This window comes from Phyllobates terribilis, unplaced genomic scaffold (genome assembly GCF_046119375.1).
Source record: "Phyllobates terribilis strain yellow unplaced genomic scaffold, ASM4611937v1 Scaffold_8__6_contigs__length_399053987, whole genome shotgun sequence".
NCBI classification, from domain to species: Eukaryota; Metazoa; Chordata; class Amphibia; order Anura; family Dendrobatidae; genus Phyllobates; species Phyllobates terribilis.
In genome coordinates, this window is record NW_027362768.1 from 350,114,765 (window position 1) to 350,140,886 (window position 26,122).

The 26,122-nt window shown below is 46.7% G+C and overlaps 1 long non-coding RNA gene across 2 annotated transcripts in view; it reads right to left on the bottom strand.

Annotated features, from left to right (window-relative positions):
- The window catches only part of LOC141156559 (uncharacterized), an 810,169-nt gene that overhangs the window by 376,448 nt on the left and 407,599 nt on the right, over positions 1 to 26,122 (bottom strand). The gene's annotated exons all lie outside the window — the stretch shown is intronic.

The following is a 26,122-nucleotide window of genomic DNA, read 5'->3' on the forward strand; positions in this document are numbered from 1 at the left end:
CTGAAGGAAACTTCCCAGCACCTCCTAACAGCTGGAAGTAGGTGCCGGGAGCTGTGACTGCATTATACACCGTGTGCACTGAGGGATCAGCAAACATTGAGGAGCAGATGAGAGAATCTGGTAACATTTCAGTTTGCCAGCCATGATGAGTTTTCCACAATAAATTGATTTGTGGCAAAATATTGATGGGAAAATACGTGTATAACACATGGAGGTCTTCTCTAACTTTTTTTATTCTCTTTTGAGTTTTTTAACACAAACTTAGTGTCCAAGTGATCTCAACCTATCTGACTAGAGGAAAACTGATGGTAACTATTAACTGCACTAACAGACTTTATAGGAAAAATCCAGCTCACCAGCAATGGAAATGCAGGAAATCCAGCGTCACAGTCATACAAAAATTTCTTTAACTCCTTTCTGGCATGAGGCGTAATAAGACATCCCTGTGCCCTGGGCCTTAATGACCAGGTACGTATTATTACACCTCGGCGATCGCGCCCGCACACATGCTGTGCTGGCGCGTTCAGCTCCGAGTGTCAGCTGATTCTGACAGCTGACACCCAGTATTCTGTGCCAGGAGCAGCCCGGCACATTAACCCCCAAAATGCTGTGATTTGAAGTCGATCGCAGCATTTCGGGAGCAGGCAGAGGTAAGACAGCCCCTCCTACCTTGGATCGGAGACCCCTCGCTGTCTCAGTGTGGTGGTCTTGTTTGTTGCCATGGTGACCCGATGTCTTCATGACTACATCCGGGTCACCAGGCACCAGCAAGTTTGTTAGATCATGTGCAGAGCACTATCTGTCTAACTTGTGTCAGTGCAGAGCTTACAGCCTGCATAGCTTAGAGATGCTGCTGCATCCCTATGCTATACAAGCAATCAGCCTGCAAAAAAATGAAAGTCCCATAGTAGTACAAAGTAAAAAAGTGTCAGAAAGTAAAAAAAAATTGGAAAAATATAAAACAAAATGAAAAAATCTTAAAGAATAAAAATATATTATACCCATAAATAAATATTATTATGAAAAAAACGAAACGATAAAAGTAAACATATTTGGTATCACCACGTCCAGAACGACCTGACCTCTAAAACTGTCCCACTCGTTAACCCATTTAGTGAACACGGTGTAAAAAAAAAATGCAAAAAACAGTGCTTTATCATCATACCGCCGAACACAAAATGGAATAAAACGCAATCAAAAAGACAAATGTAAATAAAAATGGTACCACTGAAAACGTCATCTTGTCCCGCAAGAATCAAACCACCATACAGCTCCATCAGCTGAAAAATAAGTTATAGCTCTCAGAATAAAACGATGCAATAAAAATGCAAAATATGTAAAGAATATTGTAGATATAATCCCATGTCAATCATTGTATCCTATTTGGCAGGGGATTATAAAGATCTACTGCATACAGTTGTAACTGGACACTTCTACAGCCAAGAAGGAGGAAGGGGGCCCCGAGAGAGTGAGTGACAAATATCTCACTTAGCAGCTCCAAGCCAAGAAATTACACCCCCACTAGCTAGCTGGTGGGCTTCAATAGGAAGACCCCCTGGAGATCCAAGCCATGCAGTTCCCTTTGTGTCAGACAACTATAATTCAATACCAAATTATGGAAATGCTATATGTCCTACTTATTTATAAAATAGATTTTCAAGATCCCAAGAGAATGGGGAATGTCAGCCTTACTCCCAGCCCAGTCTAGCGCGTAGGGATGGGGAGATACCAGACACAGCCTTTTGAAGACCCGTAGGGCCACTGTCTTTAGTCTCCTCGTGTAGCAGAGGCCCGGCTGGATCGTGATGACACCAGAACCGGCTCCCTAGGACCGTCCATTAAGGAAGTATAACCCATTTTTGTTTTTGGAGTTTATAGCTGAGGGAGGCAATGGGTGGAGATTTAGGTCCAGTCCAGGGGGCAGGAGGGGGAGTGACCCAGAGAGTTTAAAAGCTCCTGCAGTTCTAGCCTAGGGCTTTTTCTCTGGGAGGTCGCGATGACTCATCATGTGAGGGAAGTCATCCCCACAGAGGGACCCACAAGCCTCCCATGTGGCAGCCCTCCCCCACAAGCCAGGCTTTCCATCTGACTGGTAGCTCACTCTTCATATCTGTTTTTATCTTTTGTACCACTACTATTGTGTTTGCATCTCTGACCATTATGTATTTATAATCCTTATGTATATAGGCGATGTGATGGCGATTAAATATATAGTTTAACCTTGGGCTGATCTTTTATCTCGATCCACGAATCCTCATGTCCATTGTACGGTCCAACTAACACAATACCGGGGCTGGTTTCTGGCCCGATAATTCCCGTTAACGGACCGGGGGGCTTATATCTAATAGAAACTGGTAGCAGCTCTACCAAGCTGACAAGGTTCTGTTTCACTGGGGCTAGTGGAAGGGGCCTCTCAGCCTGTCAGGGGTGTGAGCGAGTGTGGTGCCACGTCAGACACTGAGTGGGCAACCTCTTCTCATGCCCGGTACCTTCCTGTACCTGTGTGGACAGGGGGTGTCTGTGTAGAACTGTACCAATCTGACATTATGCTTCCTCAAGGGGGTGCGGAACGTCACGTTGGTGCAAAGGGCAGATCCATATCATGTGATCCGTCAGACGTAACTGTGATGTCAGGCGGGTGGCGAGGTGTGGATCCTTCACATGTGGTGGCAGTGGTGGGATTCTGCGGAATCTCTCTGGTGCCATATCGCCAGAAAAAATTAACATACCGGCATGAGCTGAAACCACACACACATGCTGCTGCACACAACGCACTTTTCGCCATCTGGGCTTTGACTAGGCACAAGGAACAAAAAGGCAGAGTTAGTATTTAAGCCGGAGTCGGCCAAAAAGGGTGCAAAGTGCGATATAGCAAGCCGCGATTAGCTGGTAACAGGGAGAGGGATCGTCATGCATGACATGTCAACGTCACATCCGGTCCGCGTGACTCGACTCGCTTGAGCGCATCAATAGGGCAGAAGTGACGGCGGTATGCGTTCAGCGTTGGAGCGCAAAACAAGATGGCGACTTCTACGCTCCATGTTAGAACACAAGGGTCAAATAACCGCCGGCTGGGCTCAGTGCAATAAATATACAAGGAGCCTCATGTCCTGAAACGTAAAACAGAAGTGTGAAAGGTGAATGAATGAATGTTAGTGACCTATTATGAATAAGCAGTGGGGGGGGGGGCGGTAAGCAAATGTGAAAAATGTAAGTAAGAAAGAAGAAAATTGAAAAATAAACTAAGTAATGAGTATACAGTACAGACCAAAAGTTTGGACACACCTCATTTAAAGATTTTTCTGTATTTTCATGACTTTGAAAATTGTACATTCACACTGAAGGCATCAAAACTATGAATTAACACATGTGGAATTATATACTTAACAAAAAAGTGTGAAACAACTGAAAATATGTCTTATATTCTAGGTTCTTCAAAGTAGCCACCTTTTGCTTTGATGACTGCTTTGCACACTCTTGGCATTCTCTTGATGAGCTTCAAGAGGTAGTCACCAGAAATGGTCTTCCAACAATCTTGAAGGAGTTCCCAGAGATGCTTAGCATTTGTTGGCCCTTTTGCCTTCACTCTGCGGTCCAGCTCACCTCAAACCATCTCGATTGGGTTCCGGTCTGGTGACTGTGGAGGCCAGGTCATCTGGCGTAGCACCCCATCACTCTCCTTTTTGGTCAAATAGCCCTTACATAGCCTGGAGGTGTGTTTGGGGTCATTGTCCTGTTGAAAAATAAATGATGGTCCAACTAAACGCAAACTGGATGGAATAGCATGCCGCTGCAAGATGCTGTGGTAGCCATGCTGGTTCAGTATGCCTTCAATTTTGAATAAATCCCCAACAGTTTGACCAGCAAAGCACCCCCACACCATCACACCTCCTCCTCCATGCTTCACGGTGGGAACCAGGCATGTAGAGTCCGTCCGTTCACCTTTCTGCGTCGCACAAAGACACGGTGGTTGGAACCAAGGATCTCAAATTTGGACTCATCAGACCAAAGCACAGATTTCCACTGGTCTAATGTCCATTCCTTTTGTTCTTTAGCCCAAACAAGTCTCTTCTGCTTGTTGCCTGTCCTTAGCAGTGGTTTCCTAGCAGCTATTTTACCATGAAGTATAAATTAGGAAGGGTTTATAGAAGGGAAAAGGTGTGTGAATAAAATATAACTTTTATTAATATAATTAAAAAAACTCTTATTTTGTGAATTATTGGTGAATAAATATTCATACATCAAATTATGTATATAGGGCCACTGCTGTGTATTTATATGCAGTGCTAGCCCACAAATCACTTATTTCAATTGTGAGGACACAAAAATAAATTATCCACAGCCAATGTCCCTATAATTATTGGCTGGGTATTATAAGTTATGTGTCCCAGGTATCCCAACATTCTCCGTCATAAAGTAAATAATAACATATATAAAGTGCCGTGGAAATATGTGAGATGATAGTTAATTTTCCACCAGTGAGCCTAAATGACTTCTTATATACTCTGCATTATTAATAAATTAATGCCGATATTAAAGATGAGCTATTTCCTTGCAATCTCACTATTAAAGCTGGCATGAAAAAAACAGCTATATAGCTGGATTTGTATCTCTGAGCCAAGCACTAATCTAATATGGGTGGTCTATGCGGTTAATACCGCTGTTCTATCAAGTCATACCCGTAAATATAAGGGTGCTCATTTAATCCCACAGCGTGTACATTCTTGCTGTGTGCGGGTGGTCTGCTAGCAATTACTATTATATATTGCAGAGATTAAAGATAAAGTGAGATGTCAATGTATATCATTTGCTTCACGTGGAGGTCAGAACACACTGTCTCCCCCGCAGCGCTCTCACTCAGACCTCGTGCAGATAATCTGCACGCTATCACTGCTGCTTCATATATTAAGCCGGCCGAATAGAAATGATTGATTATAGAAGTCGTGCAGTTAGCTGCCAGTTTGTATTGCTGGCTAGAGCACGTGGAGAGCAGAGCCTCTTATCTCCCCGACAGCGTTCTCATTCAGATCGCGTGCAGATAGCCTGCACGCGGTCACTGCCGCTTTATGTATTAAGCCGGCAGGGTAAGAATTAAAGTGACAGAGAGTGGTGTGTGGATCCTGGGATGTGTCACCACATATAGATTATAAGAATGAACGTCCCTGACGCGCGTTTCGCCGTGATTACCGGCTTTTTCTAAGGGCGGGATCGGCCGCCTTCTCAGGATTCTTATACCTCCTGTCAAGATTGACAGGTCTATCAGCCAATCAGAGAGTCCACATACCTGCATTGGCAGAAACATGTAATTAAATAATTCCAAATGAAATTTTAAAAATACCAGAAATTGTAAAGATAATGGTTAAATTCCCGTTTTATCCCATACTATTAGGTTGGCTGATAATATACCTGAAAGGCTACGCATTAGAATAATAATACCATAAAGTATTATTATATGTATAGATCTATCAGATTGAAGAAATCTTGTACATATCGAACATCAATTGCATTTAAGGGGGATCTTTATTGCAAACCTCTAATTCTCTTCTCATATTATCTATGATAGTTCACTCCCCAGTGAATATGAATAAAGCTAAATCCTTCATTCCCCCACCTCAAATACAAAGTGAGGAAGATTGATGGGATAGTGTAGAGAATAGAGGTATAAGTATATTTGATTCTCTATATTTCAACTGATACATCTGGGAAAGAAAACCAGATGCATCAATATTTTCAGAGGGCAAATAGACATAAATCAATTCATTGTAAAGCAGGAAAAAATCATTGGAAATGCACAACTTACAACCCCAAGGCCAGAGACAGGTCAAAAAGTTACTGTGCAGAGTATAGAGAAACGTCATAAAAAACAACCAAAATTGAAATTTTCGTTCAGTCCATGTGGATTAACCGTATTTAAACGGAATATCCACTGGCTTTCCATTTTTAACAAGAATTGTTCCAAATCTCCACCCCTAATATCCAGCTTATGTTGAAAAATTGCCCATCCTTTCAGATCTTTCCATCTTAAGTCATGTGCATGTTTGAAATGCTTGGCGATGGGGGTAGGAATGAAAATTTTTTGTCTTTCTCTACATATTTGTTCGTCCTTATCAAAGTTAATGATACTCCTAATATGTTCTCTGATGCGTGTCCTCAGATCTCTGGTTGTCTTACCTACATATCTGAGTCCACATGTGCACTCCAAACAATAAATCACTCCAACCGAAGAGCAATTTAAATGTTGGTGTATGGTAAAGTTTTTTCCAAAAGCATCCCTAAAGGATTTCATAGGGGTCAAAATTTGACAGGCCTTGCATAGTTTACAGGGGAAGAAACCCGGATCCCTTACATTTACAATTCTATTATTGCGTTTAAAATGACTCGAGACCAAAAGGTTAGAGATAGATGTAGTTTTCCGATATCCTATTGAGGCCTTTGGTGTGAGATATCGATCAAGATCTCTATCCGATTTTAAAATCCCCCAATGTTTATTAAAGATATTAATCATAATTTGCCAATCTTGATGGTATTCGGTTATAAATCTCAACGTTTCGTCTTGATTTCGAGTCTTCGGGATTAAAAGGTCCTTCCTCTCCGTCCTTAAGGCAATATTATATGCCCTTTTGATTGATTGTTTAGAGTAATTTCTTTCGAAAAGTCTCTTCTCTTTCGAAATAGCTCATCTTTAATATCGGCATTAATTTATTAATAATGCAGAGTATATAAGAAGTCATTTAGGCTCACTGGTGGAAAATTAACTATCATCTCACATATTTCCACGGCACTTTATATATGTTATTATTTACTTTATGACGGAGAATGTTGGGATACCTGGGACACATAACTTATAATACCCAGCCAATAATTATAGGGACATTGGCTGTGGATAATTTATTTTTGTGTCCTCACACTTGAAATAAGTGATTTGTGGGCTAGCACTGCATATAAATACACAGCAGTGGCCCTATATACATAATTTGATGTATGAATATTTATTCACCAATAATTCACAAAATAAGAGTTTTTTTAATTATATTAATAAAAGTTATATTTTATTCACACACCTTTTCCCTTCTATAAACCCTTCCTAATTTATACTAATTATCTGTATCAGTGGTGACCACTAGTGTGAATTCTGTCCACTATTTCAATCAGTATTTTATGTAATTCTATTTTACCATGAAGGCCGGCTGCACAAAGTCTCCTCTTAACAGTTGTTGAAGAGATGTGTCTGCTGCTAGAACTCTGTGTGGCATTAACCTGGTCTCTAATCTGAGCTGCTGTTAACTTGGGATTTCTGAGGCTGGTGACTCGGATAAATTTATCCTCAGAAGCAGAGGTGACTCTTGGTCTTCTTTTCCTGGGGCGGTCCTCATGTGAGACAGTTTCTTTGTAGCGCTTGATGGTTTTTGCAACTGCACTTGGGGATACATTCAAAGTTTGCCCAATTTTTCGGACTGACTGACCTTCATTTCTTAAAGTAATGATGGCCACTCGTTTTTCTTTGCTTAGCTGCTTTTTTCTTGCCATAATACAAATTCTAACACTCTATTCAGTAGGACTATCAGCTGTGTATCCACCAGACTTCTGCACAACACAACTGATGGTCCCAACCCCATTTATAAGGCAAGAAATCCCACTTATTAAACCTGACAGGGCACACCTGTGAAGTGAAAACCATTTCCGGTGACTACCTCTTGAAGCTCATCAAGAGAATGCCAAGAGTGTGCAAAGCTGTCATCAAAGCAAAAGGTGGCTACTTTGAAGAACCTAGAATATAAGACATATTTTCAGTTGTTTCACACTTTTTTGTTAAGTATATAATTCCACATGTGTTAATTCATAGTTTTGATGCCTTCAGTGTGAATGTACAATTTTCATAGTCATGAAAATACAGAAAAATCTTTAAATGAGAAGGTGTGTCCAAACTTTTGGTCTGTACTGTATATGATTGTGAACTAAAAATAAACGACACAAAGTGAATAACAATTGATCATACTTTCCATACACTAATGAAAGTGCTACAGTGCATATATGAACAATAAAAAATGTGTATGTAATTTATTTAAAACAATAATAAATATATAAGGATTGAGAGGAACCACTAATTTTAAAAACCTCCATATCAAAAAAGCTATTGTATTAATATACAGCAGTCTGTCACTGGTATTTATTCAGATAAGTATGATGAACATAACTCCGGAATGTGAAGACCAATTCCTCGTTGGTGAAATATCATCAATTCAGATGCATTTTTATTGTGTAAAAGCGCCAAAACATAAAAAAACTATATAAATGTAGTATAGCAGTAAATGTACTGACCCGAAGAATAAAGCGACCTTATCAATTTTACCACACGTGGAACAGCATAAAAAAAGTAAAAACAATTCCTGAATTGTTGGTTTTTGTTTGTTCTGCCTCCCAAAAATAGGAGTAGAAAGCTCCCAAAAAATGTCATGTGCCCGAAAATGATACCAATAAAACCGTCAACTTGTTCCGCAAAAACCAAGCCCTTACTGACCAGATACTGATAATGGGGCCCTGGCCTTAGGGTTGTTTTAGGGTTAGGGTTGTGTTGAGGTTGGGATTTTTTCAAAAGTAAAGAAAAAAAAAATGATGACGATATGGTGACTAGTCTTGAGCGCAAGTGCTCGCTACTTGAGTATGCATCGGGTGCCGGGTATGCACTGAGTATCGCAGGTGCTCAAGTGACATGCTCGAGTCTCTGCCCCATATGTTTAACGGCTGTTATACAGCCAAAAGAAAAAAACACACGGGGATTGCCTGCTATGCATCGGCAATCCCTTCATGGTTTTTTTGTTGTTTTTTTGAGTGTCTAAAAACTGTGAAACATGCGAGGCGGGGACTCGAGCATGTCACTCGAGCCTCCGCAATACTTGTTTCATACCTGAGTACCTGATGCAAACTCAAGTAGCGAGCACTTGCGCTTAAGACTAATGACAACATATTCAATATGATGACATAATGTTATCAAACTCTGTGTTCTGTGTCGTACCTCTGGGTTCAAAATGTTCACTATACCCTGTGACAAAGTCACTGGCAAAGTACTGGAGGGAAGATGTGTAGTGTGGCACCCCAGGGGTCTGGTTTCCACAGTAACAGCAATGTTATGTCTGAGAGCAGGTGGGAGGTCTCTTGGTCAGGGATCCTATGCATGCCACACCTCCTGCCCAGTCCTGGGAGGGGAAGAACTTCCCCTATATAAACCTGGGGCTGAGGCAGGGTTAGAGAGTTCAGAGGGAGAGTTCAGCCAGGAGGGCTGACAGGGAGCTGTGGCTCCGGCTGGGCCCAGCTCCTGGGCCATGCCAGAAGTAGAGACAGAGAAGAGAAGCAGCTATGGGAAGAAACAACAGGAGCTCTGTGGGAGCAGTGTTACAAGGAGTCAGGGGCTGGCAGCTGCAGAGCCCGCCCTGACTGAGAAGATTTCTTACCGGACCCGGAGTCCGAGGCTGTGGGGACTAACTCCTACCCAGCAGCAGAATCCGTCAGGCAGGGGATTTCAGGTCCTCTGGCCAAGAAACCCGAAGGCACGGTCACACGCATGGGACCAGCACCGCCGTCGTGGAGCGGAAGCTACTAGAAGGCCCCGAGTCACCGGCCATACGGGTGAGCACCACACGGTACACTCAGGGACGTGGGCTACTTATACCCGCCTCTAGCAAGGTAGCCAGAAGAGTACAGTCAGTTTGGGAGGCCTACAACTCCGCCTGGCCAGGGGAGATCCCATCTGCTCAAGGACTGACCAGGCCCCGATCGCTAGCCAGTACTCCGGGACGGTCTATCTTTGTCACCAGTAAAGACCCTGAATCACACCGCATCGTCTCTGAGTGATTCCTGCTACCCCCATCATCCACGTCGGCTGCCCTGAGGCCATACCCCTCCCGTTGGGGGTTATACTATCACGCTGCACAATCCTACCACCGGCATTAGCGGTCTGCCCTGCAGCAGCAGCTCCTTAGCTGTACTCAACGGGTGGCGTAGTCGTCCAACATCTACCGCTGATACAGCGCCACTTAGTCTGACTCCCTGGGCACGGACCGGATCACCGCCACGAGACTACAACCCTCAAAAGATCCGGCTCCGGGTAAGCTCCCGCATGCGCAACGCAGCGCGACACAGGCCCAGGGGCGCGTCAACTTTTGGCGTAGTCGGCAGGATTTCGTGCCCGCAACCACCGGGTACTGCGTGCCTGAAAAAGACTGTTCAAACTTACCAGTGGTGAAGATTCCCGCCATCCGTGGAGGTTTCCCGCCATCCGGCGCCATCTTCTACCTTCTTCCCGCCATCCGCGAAGTTTTCCCGCCATCCGGCGCCATCGTCTACCTTCTTCCCGCCATCCGCGAAGTTTTCCCGCCGTTGGACGCCATCTTGAAGACGCCGCGCAGGAAGAAGAGGGGCGTGGACTCCGAAAGCGCGCGAGAATTGAAGCCCCGCCTCACGTCCGGACGTTGCGTAAGGTCCTGGAAGGAGCCCAGCAGACGCCGACGTCACAGGAGCGCGACGGAAGGTCCTCAACCCTGACGATCCACTGCGGAGCCGCGGCCTACGGAAGAGGATCATCGCAAGGTAGGCCACGGTCCACTAGGGGGGAGAAGGATGCCGGATACGGAGGAGAGCTTCACCGCTTCAACCCCCGCCAGCGCCACCGCTGTTGCGGTCATGCCTTTCACCATGCCCTATATCCCGGGGGCAGCCTGGCTACCCCAGTACTCAGGGGAGTCACATACCCTGCATGACTTTAGAGAAAAGCTGGATAGCCTCTTCCAGGTGTACCCCCTCACAGAGGAGCAAAAAGTGAGCATCCTGGTGGCCCAATTGACCGGGGCAGCCCAAAGGGAGGTAAAGTCCTGGCCACCTGGGAGGAGGACTGTCGCAGAGATACTAACCCAGCTAACCGAGGAGGAGCTGCAGTACTACCAATACGAGGAAAGCGAAGAGGACCCGGACGGGTCTGAGGACTACCCTCAGGAGGGAGCACAAAGAGGACATAGCTACTGAAGGGAAGTAGCGTGAATAAAGAGCTGTAAATAGTTACCCGTAAGGGTACAAGGACTGCTGCTAATTAAAATATGGTCCCCGTTGGGATTAGTGAATTGTTCCCCATGTGCCCCTATCTTAAACCAGGCTGAGGACTGTGAGCAGCCATTCCTTATCCCCACTGGCCGAGGACTGAGAGCGGCCATATCCTGTAAATAATTATGTGTTTCTAGTAATTTATGGGAGTCTTTGGTGGATTTACCGGGAATCCTTTGTACATGGTTGGAGCGTAACCCAGGAATGGACTAAAGACTGTTAAGGACTCGGGGCAGGACAGACCCCTACCTGGTTACGTCTCCCTGTTTTGGTGAAATGGACACCTTGCTTTTCTTCAAAACTGCACCCGGTTGCGGACACGCCGTAACCATCTTTATGTGTTTTCCTTATTGTATTATTATTGTTTATACCTTGTTATGTTTTTCTAAAAATATGTTTAGTCCCGGAGTACTAAATTTCACTAGGGGGGAATGTGGCACCCCAGGGGTTTGGTTTCCACAGTAACAGCAATGTTATGTCTGAGAGCAGGTGGGAGGTCTCTTGGTCAGGAATCCTATGCATGCCACACCTCCTGCCCAGTCCTGGGAGGGGAAGAACTTCCCCTATATAAACCTGGGGCTGAGGCAGGGTTAGAGAGTTCAGAGGGAGAGTTCAGCCAGGAGGGCTGACAGGGAGCTGTGGCTCCGGCTGGGCCCAGCTCCTGGGCCATGCCAGAAGTAGAGACAGAGAAGAGAAGCAGCTATGGGAAGAAACAACAGGAGCTCTGTGGGAGCAGTGTTACAAGGAGTCAGGGGCTGGCAGCTGCAGAGCTCGCCCTGACTGAGAAGATTTCTTACCGGACCCGGAGTCCGAGGCTGTGGGGACTAACTCCTACCCAGCAGCAGAATCCGTCAGGCAGGGGATTTCAGGTCCTCTGGCCAAGAAACCCGAAGGCACGGTCACACGCATGGGACCAGCACCGCCGTCGTGGAGCGGAAGCTACTAGAAGGCCCCGAGTCACCGGCCATACGGGTGAGCACCACACGGTACACTCAGGGACGTGGGCTACTTATACCCGCCTCTAGCAAGGTAGCCAGAAGAGTACAGTCAGTTTGGGAGGCCTACAACTCCGCCTGGCCAGGGGAGATCCCATCTGCTCAAGGACTGACCAGGCCCCGATCGCTAGCCAGTACTCCGGGAGGGTCTATCTTTGTCACCAGTAAAGACCCTGAATCACACCGCATCGTCTCTGAGTGATTCCTGCTACCCCCATCATCCACGTCGGCTGCCCTGAGGCCATACCCCTCCCGTTGGGGGTTATACTATCACGCTGCACAATCCTACCACCGGCATCAGCGGTCTGCCCTGCAGCAGCAGCTCCTTAGCTGTACTCAACGGGTGGCGTAGTCGTCCAACATCTACCGCTGATACAGCGCCACTTAGTCTGACTCCCTGGGCACGGACCGGATCACCGCCACGAGACTACAACCCTCAAAAGATCCGGCTCCGGGTAAGCTCCCGCGTGCGCAACGCAGCGCGACACAGGCCCAGGGGCGCGTCATGTAGCACTGAGATTAGGAGCTCCAGTAATTAAATATAGGAAAAAGGTTCCAGCACACGAAGGGGTTACTCAGCCATCTTTAGTTCTAAGGTGGTTAAACACCTGTAGAAAGGAAGGAGGTCAGAGGATAAAATCCCAGCCTTTTAGAGCATTTGTGTGTAGGATGGGTTTGGAGGTGAAAGCTCTGAGCTGTTTTGTCATGTGAAGGAAAGACAAACCTTGAGTTGTTTGTTCCTGAAGTGGGCGGTTACTCGTAGGAGCAAGGACTGTGCCATACGTTATGTTTTGTTTTTCCGGTTAGGCCAGGAAGGCCGTGTTTGTTTTTGCTGTGGTTTATGCAGCATTCTTAATAAACCCAGCAGAAGATTTAAAGAGACAATGTTCCTGTATACCGCTATATGCAACCAAGTGAGCCTATCTACAACAACCCCTTGATAAAATCCTTGGGGGGTCTAGTTTCCAAAATGGGGTCACTTGTGGGGGATGTCCACTGTTTAGGTGCATCAGGGGCTCTCCAAATGCGACATGGCGTCCGCTCTCGATTCCAGCCAATTTTGCGTTCTAAAAGTCACACAGTGCTCCTTCCCTTCTGAACCCTGCCGTGCACGCAAACAGTGGTTTTTCCCCACATATCAGGTATCGGCGTACTCAGGAGAAATTGCACAACAAGTTTTGGGGTCCATTTTCTCCTCTTACCCTTGTGAAAATAAAAAATTTGGGGCTAAAAGATCATTTTTGTGAAAAATGTTAAATGTTCATTTTTTTCTTCCACATTCCAAAGATTCCTGTGAAGCACCTGAAGGGTTAATAAACTTCTTGAATGCTGTTTTGAGCACCTTGAGGGGTGCAGTTTTTAGAATGCTGACACTGTTGGGTATTTCTGTCATATAGTCACTTCCACCTCCTATCCACGATCTGTCACAAACTCTCACAACCCTTCTAACCTTATTCCCATGCGCGCAGCCCCCGCCTCCCCAGTCCCACTAACAGGAGCTCTATGCAAAGCTCGCTCCGTGTGCAACAAACTTTCCTACATCCATGATCTTTTCATTACTTGCAAACTCTTCTTCATCGGCATCACCGATACCTGGCTCACCACCTCTGACACGGCGTCCACAGCTGCACTTTCGTACGGTGGATTCCATCTTTCTCACACACCCCGCTCCAATTTCAAGCATGGTGGAGGAGTAGGTTTTCTCCTGTCAGGCAACTGCTCCTTCACCCATATCCCACTGCCACCCTCCATTACTCTCCCCTCCTTTGAAGTACACTGTGTGCTCATCTACTCCCCCCTCCAACTGGCCGTCGTTTACCGCTCCCCAGGACTAGCCACCACCTTCTTTGACCACTTCAACACCTGGCTGCTTAATTTCCTTTCTGATGACATCACCACTATCATCATGGGTGACTTCAACATCCCCATTGACACTTCCCACTCATCTGTCTCGAAGCTTCTATTCCTCACTTCCTCCTTCAGCCTTGCTCAATGGTCTTCAGCCCCCACTCACAAAGATGGCCACACACTGGACCTCATCTTCACCCTCCTCTGTTCCCTATCTAACCTCTCAAGCTCACCTCTCGCTCTTTCTGACCACAACTTACATTCTCTTACCTCTCCTCTCCAGGTACACAAGCCACACTCCACAAACTTGCACACCCTCACAGAAATCTCAAACACTTTGACCTACACTCAATCTCTGAATCCCTTCTCCCTCTCACAGGCATAAGTTCATTACACAATGCAAATGCTGATGCCACTTTATATATCACCTCAATAGCTGCAGCCTCAAATCGGTCGCCCCCTCACACGTATCACAGCTCGCCCATTCAACCGGCAACCCTGGCACACCAACCTGACTAAAGAACTGCGAAGGGCCTCCAGGGTTGCTGAGTGGAAATGGAAAAGGTCCCACTCCAACGAGCACTTCATTGCATTCTAACAGTCCCTCACTACCTTCAAGTCCACACTTACTGCAGCAAAACAAACATACTTCTCATCTCTCATATCATCCCTGTCTCACAACCCTAAACAGCTATTCAAAGCTTTCAGTTCTCTCCTCCGTCCCCCAGCGCCTCCTTCATCTCCTCTCATCTCAGCCGAAGACTTTGCCACATTCTTCAAGCAGAAGGTTGACACTATCAGACAAATCTTTTGACTAAAGTCCCCACAGCCCCTCCTCACACCTACTCAACCATCCTCCTCCAAAACCAGCTTCTCCACCATTACAGACAATCAACTCTCCTCTTTACTCTCCAAATCACACCTCACCACCTGCAAACTTGACCCAGTCCCGTCCCACCTCATCCCTAACCTTAACACTATTCTCATCCCAACCCTAACTCACCTTTTCAACCTGTCACTAACAACTGGTGTCTTCCCCTCATGCTTCAAACATGCCTCGATCACACCCATCCTCAAAAAGCCATCCCTTGACCCATCCTCTCTGTCTAGCTATCACCGCATATCACTTCTCCCCTATGGCTCAAAACTACTGGAACAACACGTCCATTCTGAACTGTCCTCCCACCTCTCCTCTTTGACCGCCTCCAATCTGGCTTCCGACCGCACCACTCCACTGAAACTTCCCTGACTAAAGTCACCAACGACCTACTAACTGCCAAATCCAAGCAACACTACTCTGTCCTCCTCCTCCTGGACCTGTCATCTGCCTTTGACACAGTCGACCATTCCCTCTTACTACAGACTCCATCTCTTGGCATCACGGACTTGGCCCTATCTTGGATGTCTTCATACCTAACTGACCGGACATTCAGTGTCTGCCACTCACACACCACCTCCTCATCTCGCCCCCTATCTGTCAGTGTCCCCCAAGGTTCAGTCCTAGGACCCCTGCTCTTCTCCATCTACACCTTCGGCCTGGGACAGCTCATAGGGTCTCATGGCTTTCAGTATCACCTATGCTGATGACACACAGATCTACCTCTCTGGATCCGATTTCTCTTCCCTACTAACCAAAATCCCACAATGTCTGTCCGCTATTTTATCCTTCTTCTCTGACAGGTTTCTAAAACTTAACATAGACAAAACTGAATTCATCATTTTTCCACCGTCTCACTCAACCCCCCCCAACTGACCTATCCATCAAAGTCAATGGCTGCCCAATCTCCCTAGTCCCGCAAGCCCGCTGCCTCAGGGTAACCATGGACTCTAACCTCTCCTTTAAACCACATATCCAAGCCCTTTCCACTTCCTTCCGACTCCAACTCAAAAAATATCTCCCGGATCCGCACATTCCTCAACCACGAATCTGCAAAAACACTAGTGCACGCCCTCATCATCTCCTGCCTTGACTACTGCAACCTCTTGCTCTGTGGCCTCCCTTCTACCACTTGCACACCTCCAATCTATCCTAAACTCTGCTGCCCGACTAATCCACGTGTCCCCTGCCTCTCCTCTCTGTCAATCCCTTCACTGGCTCCCCATTGCCCAGAGACTCCAGTGTAGGGCCAGCAATGGCAGCCCTGGGAGCAGCAGTACAGTATATCACTATAACCATAGTGAGCATCCAGGAGATGTGTGGCTGGCATGGCCGTGCTGTTTCTGTGGCAGAAGCCACATGATATAAAGACAAAGTAGCACTCTGTAGTGCTAAAGCATGGAAACATGAAATACATGGAATTTGAATGTCATTACTGCTTTAGATAATAAGAAAAAATGGAGATGTTTAGCACATAATTTGGCCAATTCATGCAAACCCAGCAGCCAACGACAAGGCACTTTCCGGTTTGCTGGGAACTGATCTAATGTGAATCCTCTGCTAGGCTAAAGCCTGCATTTATGGGTAGCTAGGATCCTGCTGCAATTAAATCCACCACAGGCTGGAGGGTGGAGCGCTCGGTCAGAGAGACAATATACAAATAGCAAAAAACTGACTGTCACTTCCAAATCAGAAAACTGGTGTGTACAAGTCCACTCTGGAGCGGGGCTGCGCCCACTAGTCGGGTTCTGCCCGGGAGTATGTATAATGCATATATCACCGCCGTCCCCGGGTCAGAAACCAGCGACTCCGCACAGTGCCCAGTCTGCGCTGGAGGATTTATAAGTCTGCAGTTACACAGTGACCCGACAACCCCTTACAGCAGGGGTCTCAAACTCGGGTTGGTATATGGGCCGCACACGGAAAAAAAATTTATTTGGGGGGGCGCATTCTTTGCAGGACAAAGTGACATTTTTAGTGATACCATTTTTTTTCTATACACATTCTAAACATTTTTGCTGTTTTATTTTTTATAGCTTGAGTCTTTGTGGATGTGGCGATAATAAAACATGCACTTTTCTTGCTTACTTTAGTTTATACAGTACAGACCAAAAGTTTGGACACACCTTCTCATTTAAAGATTTTTCTGTATTTTCATGACTATGAAAATTGTACATTCACACTGAAGTCATCAAAACTATGAATTAACACATGTGGAGTTATATACTTAACAAAAAAGTGTGAAACAACTGAAAATATGTCTTATATTCTTGGTTCTTCAAAGTAGCCACCTTTTGCTTTGATGACTGCTTTGCACACTCTTGGCATTCTCTTGATGAGCTTCAAGAGGTAGTCACTGGAAATGGTTTTCACTTCACAGGTGTGCCCTTTCAGGTTTAATAAGTGGGATTTCTTGCCTTATAAATGGGGTTGGGACCGTCAGTTGTGTTGTGCAGAAGTCAGGTGGATACACAGCTGATAGTCCTACTGAATAGACTGTTAGCTGCTTTTTTCTTGCCATAATACAAATTCTAAGTAAAGAAAAACGAGTGGCCATCATTACTTTAAGAAATGAAGGTCAGTCAGTGCGAAAAATTGGGCAATCTTTGAAGCTGTCCCCAAGTGCAGTTGCAAAAACCATCAAGCGCTACAAAGAAACTGGCTGACATGAGGACCGCCCCAGGAAAGGAAGACCAAGAGTCACCTCTGCTTCTGAGGATAAGTTTATCCGAGTCACCAGCCTCAGAAATCCCATGTTAACAGCAGCTCAGATTAGAGACCAGGTCAATGCCACACAGAGTTCTAGCAGCAGACACATCTCTACAACAACTGTTAAGAGGAGACTTTGTGCAGCAGGCCTTCATGGTAAAATAGCTACTAGGAAACCACTGCTAAGGACAGGCAACAAGCAGAAGAGACTTGTTTGGGCTAAAGAACACAAGGAATGGACATTAGGCCAGTGGAAATCTGTGCTTTGGTCTGATGAGTCCAAATTTGAGATCTTTGTTTCCAACCACCGTGTCTTTGTGCGACGCAGAAAAGGTGAACGGATGGACTCTACATGCCTGGTTCCCACCGTGAAGCATGGAGGAGGAGATGTGATGGTGTGGGGGGGCTTTGCTGGTGACACTGTTGGGGATTTATTCAAAATTGAAGGCATACTGAGCCAGCATGGCTACCACAGCATCTTGCAGCGGCATGCTATTCCATCCAGTTTGCGTTTAGTTGGACCATCATTTATTTTTCAACAGGACAATGACCCCAAACACACCTCCAGGCTGTGTAAGAGCTATTTGACAAAGAAGGAGAGTGATGGGATGCTACGCCAGATGACCTGGCCTCCACAGTCACCAGACCTGAACCCAATCGAGATGGTTTGGGGTGAGCTGGACCACAGAGTGAAGGCAAAAGGGCCAACAAGTGCTAAGCATCTCTGGGAACTCCTTCAAGATTGTTGGAAGACCATTTCCGGTGACTACCTCTTGAAGCTCATCAAGAGAATGCCAAGAGTGTGCAAAGCAGTCATCAAAGCAAAAGGTGGCTACTTTGAAGAACCTAGAATATAAGACATATTTTCAGTTGTTTCACACTTTTTTGTTAAGTATATAATTCCAGATGTGTTAATTCATAGTTTTGATGCCTTCAGTGTGAATGTACAATTTTCATTGTCATGAAAATACAGAAAAATCTTTAAATGAGAAGGTGTGTCCAAACTTTTGGTCTGTACTGTATATAGAGCAGCATTTTTAGTGGCAAAATATTTTTTCATGCTTTATTTTGAAGTTTTTCTGCCAAAATCTAGTAGTAACGTGCCCCACCCTGGTCTGCATCTTGTAATGTCCCCCATCTTTGTCCCCATCTTGTCGTAATATTCCATACTGGGCCCCATATTGTCGTAATGTCACATACCGGTCCCCATATTGTAGATATGTCCTCATCTTGTAGTAATGCCCCATCCTGGTCCCCATCTTGTTGTAATGTACCCATCTTCTAGGAATGTCCCCATCCTGGTCCCCCTCTTGTAGTTCTGTCCCCAGCCTGGTCCCCATGTTTTAGGACTGTCCCCAGCCTGGTCCCCATGTTTTAGGACTGTCCCCAGCCTGGTCCCCATGTTTTAGGACTGTCCCCAGCCTGGTCTCTATGTTTTAGGACTGTCCCCAGCCTGGTCTCCATGTTTTAGGACTGTCCCCAGCCTGGTCTTCATGTTTTAGGACTGTCCCCAGCCTGGTCCCCATGTTTTAGGACTGTCCCCAGCCTGGTCCCCATGTTTTAGGACTGTCCCCAGCCTGGTCCTCATGTTTTAGGACTGTCCCCAGCCTGGTCCTCATGTTTTAGGACTGTCCGCGGCCTGGTCCTCATGTTTTAGGACTGTCCCCAGCCTGGTCCACATCTGTTAGGACTGTCCCCAGCCTGGTCCCCATCTGTCAGGACTGTCCCCAGCCTGGTCCCCATCTGTTAGGACTGTCCCCAGCCTGGTCCCCATCTGTTAGGACTGTCCCCAGCCTGGTCCCCACCTTTTTAGGACTGTCCCCAGCCTGGTCCCCACCTTTTTAGGACCGTCCCCAGCCTGGTCCCCACCTTTTTAGGACTGTCCCCAGCCTGGTCCCCACCTTTTTAGGACTGTCCCCAGCCTGGTACCCATCTTTTTAGGACTGTCCCCAGCGTGGTACCCACCTTTTTAGGACTGTCCCCAGCCTGGTACCCATCTTTTTAGGACTGTCCCCAGCCTGGTCCCCACCTTTTTAGGACTGTCCCCAGCCTGGTACCCATCTTTTTAGGACTGTCCCCAGCCTGGTACCCAACTTGGAGGACTGTCCCTTATGCCGTTCTACACATACAAGAGAAAAAAAAGATTCTTCTCACCTGTCCTCCGTTCCCTCGGCGTCTTTTCTGCACCTGTGGCCCGCAGGCACCATAGACCCCGATCCAGGAGCTGCCGGCAGCTGCGCTTCAGTTCAGTGTATTGCCGCGCAGAGACCGGCTCTCTGTACAGCAATACCAGTGGCAGCCGCCGGCCTATCAGAGGCCAGCAGCTGACATCTGCGCGTGTCAGTGACGTCATAAGCTGCTGCGCTGGGACGCTGATGTCAGCTGCTGGCCTCTGATAGGCCGGCGGCTGCCACTGGTATTGCTGTGCAGAGCAGTACACTGAACTGAAGCGCAGCTGCCGGCAGCTTCTGGACCGGGCCGCCATCGGGGTCTATGGTGCCTGCGGGCCGCGTGTTTGAGACCCCTGCCTTACAGCAAGCCAACCATTTGCTTTGTGTGTAATACCAGGGTGAAGCCAAGGTTATGGAATGATTTGTACTCACAGAACTATAATAAAACAATAGATTTGTCACTTAGTTGATTTTCTTATAGAATGATCAGACTCGCAGAATTGCAAGAAATCAGTTCTGCAGTTTTGTAGGAAAGACTTTGCCCATAAATCCAAAAGACTTTGCTAAAACATCTGAAAAGAATTCTGCCACCATCCCTTTCTTTTAGGAAGGATAATGGCCGTTCTCTTTCTTCCCTTTCAGAAGGCGTTTAATGTGTCCAGCGACTGCTCTGCACTTATACCGCTGGCAAACACCGCAATGAGGAGCGACGTCCAGGAAAGTCAGGCGCGCGGCTTACTACGTCTGGGGAGGCGCAAAGAAGCGCTGGAGAGCGCAGAACTGCTGGGAATGGAATTGGAGACATTATAGGGAAACATTATTTGTCCAACTTGAGAAGAAAAAGTTGCTTTATTATGTTTAAAAGTAAAAATGGATGAAACTTACTATTATGCTCTAGTTAAAAAAAAAGGTATGGAAAAGTTGTCATATTTGCATTGGTCCAGGATCTCCTTCTGCCAGTGACACCTATGTGGGAATGGAGCTGCCAACACCTGGGACCAGCGCTGATATAGTGTTGTGGGAAAACGCTGCAAAGTCAGAATGCTTTAAAAAATAAGTGTTGTGTAGGGGGGGCATGTCCGGCAGCCATTGGGTGCGTATGTGTCCAAGGGGGCTCCGAGCTACACAGAGGGCTCATCCCGGCATGGAGGGCCATCAGTGTGACTCCTCTTGGTTACAAGAAGCTTATGGGCCCATTTTCAGATGAGTTTGGCTGTGCTCCATTAGCATGGCCTACGCGATGCTCAGAGTTGCGGCCTCACTTGAGCTGAGGTGGGAGACCAGAGGACCTTGTCTGCCATTGTCCTGTTACCAATGGGCCCCAGACTGTGAGACCCGACTCAGAAACACATGGCCCCTTAGCAGCGCTTCACTAATTGGTACTGTCCCTTACCACAAGATGGCGAAGTTGGCCCAGACCAAGGGTGCAGTTGTAGGTAGACATTGTTCCCCCTGATACCATCACCTATTTACCAGCGCTCAGAGGGAGAGCGAGAGGAGACTGAGGAACAGGGCACAGATACGCCCTCACAGACATTATCGGGCGCACTTACAGTCTGATGTCAGCCATACCAGTGCAAGTGGCAGTATCTTTCATTAGTCAGCACATGTAATATGCAGGTACTGTTATGTCTGACCTTATTCTGAGCATAGTACTCTGCTGCCCTCATGTGGTGAATGTGAAAACTGAAACATCTCTGCACATATAAATAAAAATGATTATTGTATCATAGCACCAACATATTCTGCAGCACTTTCCAATTAAGTAGGGACCTGTACAGACAATAAAAACAATACAATGTAACACATTTTATCCGTTACAGGAGGAGTGAGGGCCCTGCTCGCAAGCTTACAATTTATATACTGAACTCTCTCAGTATCTTAAGCTGTGCAAAGCCCCCCGCTCTCATTGTCTGATGCCGGTGAAATCTGCAGCATTAACTCTGGCTTTGTGGGGTCCATCCTTTTCAGGCTCATTATAGCTCATTTGCTAATTCTACTTTGGCTACATGAATACAGTTCTCTATGAATTTGTCTGTCACCCCTCCCCCATCAGATCCTCTTGTTTGTGTGTCTGGAGTAGATCATTAGTGATCCGGTCTCCTTGGGAAACTGTGCGATCTCCTTTTCCGTTGGATTCTATCCTTCTCTTCCTGCCCCTCTTGGAGTTGTACACCCCCGGTAGCACACCGGACACTTACCTTATTCTGTGACAGAGACCACCTACTACACGGCTCATTAGAAGGGGAGATGTAGTGTTCGTCCTTTGCTCGGCTTCACCTGCATCCGGCTATTGCTAACCCGGGCTGTGGAGTCAGTAAGCCAAACCTCCGACTCCTCCATTTCCAGGCCTCCGACTCCCTCATACACGGCTCATGTGTAAGTGATAAATTTACTGTAGCACAGATTCATCTCCGCTAAAAGTCTAGACCCTTAGATCAGGAATAGGACAGACATTTATAGGACATTTCATAACTTTACCAAATTCTTGTGAAAAAAATATTCCCCACAAACTACTGTACCCAATTTATTATATATTTTAGGAGTCTGAGTTGATCCATTTTATACGGATTCCACCAAAATGGGCTTCATCTCACAACAGAACAGCAGATAAGCTGCAACTTGTTAGGGTGCTTTCACCTTGCATTCTGTGTCCCCATCGGGGCATACTTCCGAAGTTCCCCAAAAAACAGGGTCCAGGCGTATTCACTGACTGGACATAGTAGACTGGGTCTGGGTGTCTGTCTCCGGGAGGCGTATACTGGACGTTCGCTCAGTTTGCATCATTACAGTCTATGGCCCCTTTGGCGCATACTCCTGGACCTTGTTTTGTGGGGGTATTTCAGACATATTCCCAAATATCCACGGCTCTTTTTAGGGAATGTACTGATCTCCACCTATGGCCGGGATAGTTTCTCGGCTATGTACATTGCAGAGGGCATATCACATCCCTCCATCCCTTGCCCCTTGGGTCTGCACCTTACACCTTCATTGCAAAATTCTTCAACTGTAGGGACAGAGACTTTCTTCTTTGCTTGTCTCGAAAAGACCATATGTAGTTTGAGAATACTCGCTCAGTTCTGTCAAATTCCTGAAGGAACTCAACCTTATATACTCCATGTTCTCTCTGTCTCGCCTGAAGGTCATTGCTGACAACCAGTCTGACTTCTTTGAAATCCCACTGGAGGCGTTTTCACGTTATCTGTCTTCAGGTGGGCTTACTATTCAGTCTTTTGTACATATGCACGGGGAGTTTCTATCCTAGTCATGCGCACCCTAAATTGTACCCTTTACAACATTGAAATTTATATAAAGAGGGTATGTGTGTATTCTTGTACTGTACGACCAAGACATATGCAAACACTAAGAAAATAAGATCTAAACTGCACTATTGCTAAATAAAATGTACTTAGAAAAAATCAAGGTTCTTAGCTCATAAATTGGCCAATTCATGTGTGCCCATCAACCACGGCAAGGTGACCTCCGCATGATGGGTAACTATTTTCCTAAACATGCCTCTCTTGGGCTATAAGCCTACAATTTGAAGTGGGCAGTTAGAAAGCAACACTAATTAAAAGCACCCTTGGGTTGATGGGTGGAGTGCAGAGTCAGAAAAGGAGGCAGTCAAAACCTCCATGGTAAACTGCAAGAAAACAAAAAACCTGACCACCACCTCTTGGCCCTTAGAGAGTGCTGCTGTTCTTTCTTATTTTATGTTATGCAGTCATTGCAATGTGCACCTGTTCACACTATATGGAGGTTGTTAGGGATCCGGGTGGTGGAACCTCTGTGCTGCGGTGCAAGGAGGGACCAGAGGGGCGTAACTAGGTATCAACTCGGACTGACCAAGGTCGCACGGAGGCTCAATCGACTCCGTGAACCAGGGAAGGATCGAGCAGAGGGACCAGGTGCTACTCTGGGCCAGTCCTTGTATGAGAGCAGGTGACTCCCACGGGTCAGAAGGCAGGGACTGACCGGTACAGCAGATGAGCCAAGCAGGCAGACTGACGGGTGATCCGGGTAGACGGACTGGCAGACACCACAGGTAACTGGCAGGAGCCTCCGGGTAGGCTGGCTGGTAGGCACGGCAGGTAACTGGTACGTTCTCCGGGTAGGCAGGCAAGCCTGGCCCACAGACAGACTGGCGGGTTTGGACCGTATGCAGACCGTCGGGCTGGAGAGTGTATTTGGCTGGCGGACTGGACTGGTAGTCAGGCTGGCGAACTGGACTGGTAGTCAGGCTGGCGAACTGGACTGGTAGTCAGGCTGGCGGACTGGACTGGTAGTCAGGCTGGCGGACTGGACTGGTAGTCAGGCTGGCGGACTGGACTGGTAGTCAGGCTAGCAGCGGGACCTGAGGGCTGAAGCAGAGTTTAGAACACCGAGCTACAACCTTGCACAGGCACCTCCATTTTGGAGGAGGCTCCTTTTATATGATAAGACCTCCGGCCCTTGGCTGGGGAGTCCTTAGGACGGCGCGTGCGGCCCCTTTTAAGAGGGAGGGAGCGTGCCCCCTAAGCACAGTGCCCGGGAAGCTGCAAGCGCCAGCAGCAGCAGCAGGAGAGCCGGAAGGTGCCGGGCCGGGAGCGCGGCGGTAAGGGGGACGGCGTCTCTGCCTATCAGGGGGCAGAGACGCCGATGCTACAGAGGTTCTGGTCAGGTTTTTGTTTTCTTGCCTCTCCCACATAGATCTTGCCCTGGTGCCGGACTCTGCCTTGGCTGCAGTCATTTTCTATTATTACCTCTGTCACTCCATCCCAGATCTTACTCCTCTCCCTGTTCCCCTCTTGGGAGGGTCCATTTCCAAGGCCACTGTGACATATAAATCCATCTTGTGTCTCTCTCCTTCTCCTATTTTATTTTAAAATAACAATGAGGACCGTATAATACAACAGGTATGGGATACTTTTGAAGCATTTGCTCATGATATCCTGGCTCCTGCTGTGAGGGATGTGAAGATGACTGAGGTATCACACAGGAGCTCCAGTACCTGTGGAGCATAAGTCCCAGTGGCCGGCAGCCTTACTTGTTACACTCCCTCTGCTTAGAGATGATGAGTAACATGGTCCTTTTATGTATGACAGGAATACTAAATGGGGACAAATGTGGTAAACTACTTAACTATATGGCAAATCGTTACTGTGACCCCATGGTAATCAGGGCACTTAGGGGCGAGGAGAGGAGAACTAGAGGGGACCCTAAACATGTTCTGTCGGAGTTTGATAATTTTTACCAATCTTTATTCCTCATACAGGCCTGTTTATTACTTCAGTTTGATGTAAAAATTCTAGATAAAGTATTGGAAATTCCTCTGCGTTCATATATTCGGCAAATTATTCATTGTGACCAAACTGACATTGTGCCAGGAAAGTCGACAACCCTCAACCTCCAGCGTTTTTATTTATTTTTCTCTAAGGAGGACACGTTATGGTCTCACTTGATGCCAATAAAGCCTTCAGCTCTATTGAATGGTCTGTTCTTTGGGCGACCAAGCGTTGGATGGGCTTTCGACCAGTGATTACTAAATGGGAGAAGCTCCTATACGCGGACACTGTGGTGCGTATATGCTTCCCCCTGATCCAGGGCGCGCAGCAGGGATGTCCGCTGTCCCCAATGCTGTGACTGTAGTGGGGCCACTGGCCGCCCTTATCCGCTCCACCCCAGAGATTCAGGGGTTTATCCAGGCCCCAACACACAGCAAACTTAGTCTCTACGCAGACAGCACTTTCCTGTACCTGCAAGGTGCTAACGTGTCAGTACCAGCAGCGCTGAATGTGATTGATGAGTGCGGCCTCTTCTCAGGTCTAAAAATCAACTGGGATAAGTCTTTTGTCTTCCCTGTAGACCTGAAAGTCCCCTCCAGACAAGCCTCCCTCCTATCTTTAATATGGGTTTCAAAGTTCTCTTATCTAGGAGTCCAAGTATCTACATATTTAGGTGAATTCGCTACACAGCTTCGCTCTTTTGTTGATTTATAAAAGCTAAGCTAAGGAGATAAGAGAAGTTACTCCTGTCGGTCGCGGCTCACATCAGGTTATATCCCCAATATATGTGAATTTCAATACCTTCAATAAGCGTAACTCCATGTTTTCCTCATTCATTTTGCAGGGTCATAGAACTGGGATCCATCGCCCGGTCCTGTAATATGCTCGGGTGAGGGGGTGGCTTTATCGGACCCTAGACTGTATTATTGGGCGTATTATTATCCTTTTGCGCATTATTGGTTTGTTCAGCTTTCCTGTATATGTAGGTGGAACAGGGATGACTTCCTGAGAGCCCTTGTGGCCATTGTTTGACCCTATGACCCAGAGATTAAACACCCTTTGCACATACTTTTTTGCTCCTCCAAGAGCATACATGGAAAGCTCTGGCCCGCAGGGTGATTTATATTTGGCTTGCGGCACCAGAACCGCCACCCCTATGTGGGGTCC